This window comes from Manis javanica, chromosome 1 (assembly GCF_040802235.1).
Source record: "Manis javanica isolate MJ-LG chromosome 1, MJ_LKY, whole genome shotgun sequence".
Taxonomy (NCBI): Eukaryota; Metazoa; Chordata; class Mammalia; order Pholidota; family Manidae; genus Manis; species Manis javanica.
The window spans coordinates 12,664,114-12,669,546 of NC_133156.1; the positions used below are offsets into that span (position 1 = coordinate 12,664,114).

General features: G+C 44.3%; 1 long non-coding RNA gene across 1 annotated transcript; it reads left to right on the forward strand.

Moving 5' to 3' along the window:
* Positions 1-1,980: 1,980 nt before the first annotated feature.
* LOC140849904 (uncharacterized) lies at positions 1,981-5,021 on the forward strand. The gene is made up of 3 exons (XR_012132362.1): positions 1,981-2,276; positions 4,027-4,086; positions 4,623-5,021. It is a non-coding gene; the product is annotated as an uncharacterized lncRNA (long non-coding RNA).
* Positions 5,022-5,433: the final 412 nt, after the last annotated feature.

Below are 5,433 nucleotides of genomic sequence, written 5' to 3' on the forward strand. Positions count from 1 at the left end.
ATGACCAAGTAAATGGTGTAAATCCTTTGTAAGGAATATTATTCAGCCATTTCAAATGATGAGAAATGTTAGATTCACTGAAAAAAACCAGGATATAAAATTGAAATAGTATTCATGTACCTCTATAGGGACACAGAAAAAACTTGCCATAAAATTTGCTAAAACATTAACAGTGATTGCACAGGGATGTTCTGATCGTGGATGATTTATCTTCTAAATATTCAGTTATGTGATTATATGTTTATAAGGGAAAAATATGAACATAATTTTCCCAAGAAAACATATTCCACTGACCCACTAAGACATCTAGTTTTTCTGGACCTGGGAGGTGTCCACCTGCCTTGGAAGAAATCCGAGTGCAGAGGGTTTGGTAGTTTGGTGATGCAGCATGAGTTGTGTCAACCTACCATCTGTGTCAAGCAGTTGCCATGACAGCTAGTGCTTGTTGGCTGGTGTTAATGCAAGTGTGGCTTCTAGAACTCCTGCTGATCTCTGCGCTGGCCAAGTAGGACAGTTTCCCATCCAGGACTGCCTGTTCAGACAACCAGAAAGTTCCTGGGGCTGAGGGCCCAGGACAATGAGGAACCTGGGAATCAAGTGTTGGGGCAGCTACAGGTAAGTGTATGGAGCTGGGGAAGGAGATGGAGCAACAACCTGTTGTTCTCAAATATTGGAAACTGGAACCTTGGTTTTTTTCTTTATATCTAATCCTGCCTCACTGAGAAGTTGATATCTTTATCCAGGAAAGACCAGGAAAGGTCCTCCTCTGTATTTGTGCCCTGGTCCGGATTCTCTGTGAGTCACGCATTGTTTCATATCCAGCGTCAACCCGCATTGCCAATCCCTTCTCTCAGGGTTCATTTGCCAACCATAGACTTCTTCCTTTGTGATTGCTTAAATTCAGATATTCACTATGATTCCCTCCTCATTATGTCTATAGATACAGTTGCTACTCTGCCTACATGGCTACTGTACAGATCCATGCTGCACTAGATTTTGTCATTCATTCATGCCACGAATATTTTCACATGCACTCACTGCATTTCAGCCCTGAGCTAAGCACTGGGCACTTCAGCACCCAAGACAGACAAAAACCTTTGCCCTCAGCAGCTGAAGTTCTAGTGAGACAAGAAGAATTAATGTTTCCTAGGTATTTGCATGGATGCGCTTGTTTAATACTCATCCCAACCCATTGGATAAGTTCCATTATTGTCTCTGTTATAGAGATGAGGAAATGCAGGCACAAAAATGCTAGGCCATTTATCCAGAGAGACAGAACCAAGGGCCCTCACTCCACCCCTTGGGCCAGCTTTGCATCCCTGTGGTATGAACTTAGTACAGTTCTGGGCAGCTGTCTGTGATCTACAGTGACCACCCTCACCTGCCCTGCTGGGGTGGGAGGTGTCCGGAGGTGTGAAAGGAATGACTTCAAAGTTGAGTGCTACTTGAAAAATTGATTACCTCTAAATGACTTTCTGTGTTGCACCGTCACATAGACTTTCTCAATGTAACAGCCTCAGGCTGCCTTGGGCCAGCTCATGATAATATCAGTTACATTTTTTAGAGCACACGGAGATAAAAGAGTTCTTTTCAACTACAACATTTTCTTAAAATATACCACACTTTGAGAAACACTGGGTTATCCTAACCAACTGGGACAACTGCTAATTACAAGCCAAGAATCAGCATCCTGATAAAGTGTGTCCTGTTACAGACCAGAATACGGGTCTGCAGAGGTTGGAGAATTTGAACACGGCAACTCAGAATGCTGAATTTTTAGTGACACTGTAATTTTCGTAACTGTCCCACTTATTAGTTCAATTACTCGCTTTTTAAGGGCATGAGTCTAATAGGAAACGTTATATGTCCTATTAATATTATAGTGCTTGCAACAGTTTTTGGTTTTCTGATTCTCAGTCTTAGATTTTGAAAAAGATCCTTAATGAGGAAGGTGAATTTTTCCCTAGACTCTGGTGTCAAATTAAGTGAGCAAGTATCCTATTTAGGGCATTTCTACAGAGCGATTTTCTCTTAAGGATTACCTACACCCTTTTGATTTTAAATTTTATTTTATTTATTTAGTTTTACTGCCCTAAAAATACTCTGTGCTCTGCCCATTTGACTCTCTCCTCCCCCAGTCCCTGGCAACCCCTGAGGCTTTGACTTTGTCATTGTTTTCCCTTTTCTAGAATGTCCTGTAGTGTCACCTTAGCAGGACTGGGGAGAAAGGGGAGATGAAAAACTCAGTGTTTTAACATGCTACATTTCAATGGAAGGTAAGTGAACGTTTTTGGGGTTTTGTTTATTAATTTTTCTTTTTAAATAGAAAAACATCCTCTGCAGGGTGAGGTCAAAGCCTGTGAGCACATTTCGGTGTGGACAGACCAGGGCCTCTGAAGCTGCCAGTCCTGGGAGCTTCTGAACAGCACCCTGCAGGATAGCCACAACTTCCAGGGGAGGCAGGGGAGGCGGCAGCGTCATGCTCCCGGCTATGCTCACCATAAACCCTGACATGCGGCGAACTGTATCCCCCCAAAAAGACATGTTGAACTCCTAACCCCCAGTACCTCGGAATGTGACCTTGCTTGGAGACAGGGCCTTTAGAGAGGTAATCGAGTTAAAATGAGGCCATTCAGGTGGGCTTTAATCCAGTATGACTGGTGTCCTTATGAAAAGGGGAAATTTGGGCACAAACAACAGAGGGAAGATGGTCGTCTGCAAGCCAAGGACAGAAGCCGCCAGAAACTAGGAGAGAGGCCAAGAACATGTCCTTCCCTATTGGTTTCAGAGGGAACAAGGCCCTGCCGATGCCTTGGTTTTAGGCTTCTAACTTCCAGAACTGTGAAACAGTAAATTCTAAGCCATCCAGTTTGTGGAGCTTTGTTGTAACAGCCCTGGGAATCCGACAGAAACCCCTACAGATGGAAGTGCCGCAGAATGGATTCGAGAAGACTAGATTCAAGAAGGTTTTGTTTTGCTCTGTTTGAATGGCATTGGCCTTTTAGATATAAATATGGAACTGGACCCCTGCTCCCCAACCTCCCAATCTGGAGAATTCTTTATCATTTTGGCTAAATCAGGACTTTTTCTCCCTTTGAGAAAAGGAAAAGAAAAACATGACAGGTAATTAACTCCTCCCAGGCTTTGAAGATAAAGAAAAGCAACTTAATTGGCTCTGGACTGTCTTGAGGGTGATTTGATATTCTTTTTAAAAATAGAAGGCAAGGCAAATTGTCTCATACTGAAATGTAACTCCCTCGGCCTCCAGTTCTAAAGGCGCCCCCCTGGCCTCTCCCACTGCTTCCCGACAGTCCCCGAGCTTACTCATTTGCTCTCTGGGGCCAGCGGGACAGATAGCACTCCCAGCTTCCCCTCAGCTTGCTGTCTACCCGTGCCCTCTCCATCTCCTCACCATTTTTAGGATTTCCCCCTTTCAGGATGTAGTAGAATTCCCGAGGACAGAATGCACTGCTTTGCCTTACCTGCGCTGTCACTCACCCTGCGTGGAGGAGAGGCTGCCCCCGGGTCTGTGTTGACTCAGAGGACCCTGTGCTGGCCTCTTGGCCCAGCCTGGCAGCAGGTAAAATCACCATCTGCGAGGCTCCCTCCAAAGGTTGAGAGCAGGCCCGGGAAAGGCTGCAACCTTCTCTGCAGGCCGTGTTGTGCCAGTGTGCCCCACACCATTAGCTTCCGATTGCCCCGGCTTCTCAATTCATGTCATTTATTCCAAGTCATCTCCGATGGCTTTAGCAGAGCATAACCCTGGAATTGGAAGAGGAGAGGAACATTTTGAAACCTCGTTAGCTGTTGGCATCTTTTCCATTAGAAACTCCAGGCCAGAAAATTGCTTCATTGGGATATTTTTTAAATGCCAAATTCCTTTGGGCCCTGATAACTTTCAGGCCACCTCTACATACAAAATTGAATTACCCTCTGATTGAAGCAGAGGAATAAACTGTATGGCCAGATGTATTGGTAACAAAAAACCACCAAAAACATTTCCTTTTCACCTTTGCTTAATTTCAGTGCCCCTGAAGCTTCTGATAATAACGTCTACCTGTTGTGATTAGGCGCCTGACCAAAGTGGTAAGATCTATGGGCAAAATTTAAAATTCTTTTTTGTATTTTTTCACTAAAGGTACTAATACTTAAATAATTTATCAAGGTTTGTGTGAAAGGGAAGGTGATATATAAGGAAAGAATCAGAGTAACAATGCCATTATCACAAATTACAGACCTCTTTGAAATTGTGTTTGATGTGAAATTGTAGCCTGTCGCCCACTTCCTTTCTGCAGCTGTGAGTTGTTTACTATTTAACTATACAACCTTAAATTACAGAGAAGATGGGAAAAATCCCTGTTCAGGGTATAGTCTACACTCATCTTTACAGCTACGTTGGAGTGAGCATAGCATAATATTCCCATTAGTTGTTACACTGGTTAATGCTAACACCCACCTCTTGGTTGCTTATGTACTTCTGAAAGTGGGGTATTCACAAATAAGACAATTCTGGGGAGAATTTGGAAAATTTTCCATGCTGACATAAAATGGTGATGATCTGGAAACTCAAATCAAAGTTTTAACCTTTAAAAAAATCAACTTCATTGTTAATTTCCCTTCAGACATTTCCCAGGATCTGGCAAAGGCAAATGGCAGAAAGGTCAGCCAGATGGCGGTTGGGCAGAAAATCTCATTTGGAATATGTTATCATAACCGACGAGCCACTATTTGGAAATCAGACATAAATACTGCTGAGGAATTTGGGAGGTAGGAGCGGCTAGTAGATGTCACAGTGCCCGCCCCTGCCCCTGAGTGCTGCTGGTGCCAGTGAGCCTGGGCCCTGAGCTGCGGGCAGAAGCAGCCTCCTGAGGGGAGGGGTGCCACTGCCACTTCAATCACCCAGCAGCTGGTGGTCCTTGGGAAGGCATCTTCACGTTGGAAATTTTGGTTCAAGAGTTCCAGGGGTATTGTAGGTTAGAAACTGGTATAACTGAAGCCTTTGAATAAATAAGGACAGAACACCCTTAGAAGATTGGATTAAAATTCTTGCCCTGAGGCTTCCTTAGCTGGACCAACACCGAGAAGCAACACAGAACACACAACATGAACCACCAGCTGAGGAGCCTCGTAATGCCAACTGGATGCTATTGAAGATATTGGAAGTTAGCTGCCCATGAAAGCGGGGAGGGTGTGTGTACGGAAGAGAAGGGAGAATAGCTGGAAAAGTCTAAAGCCTTTAAGAACAAATTCTGTGTGTGTGTGTGGGGGGGCAGTTGTGAACTGTCTAGAGATCTACAAAGATAATCTAGGAGATAAGTGGACAGAAGTGGAGCAGGCCCAAACTGGGAGACGCCTGGCGAGCTGTGGTCTCTCCCAGGACGATGGGGCTCTGAGAATTAACTCTAGAAATTCCCTTCCAGTTAACCATAAGGG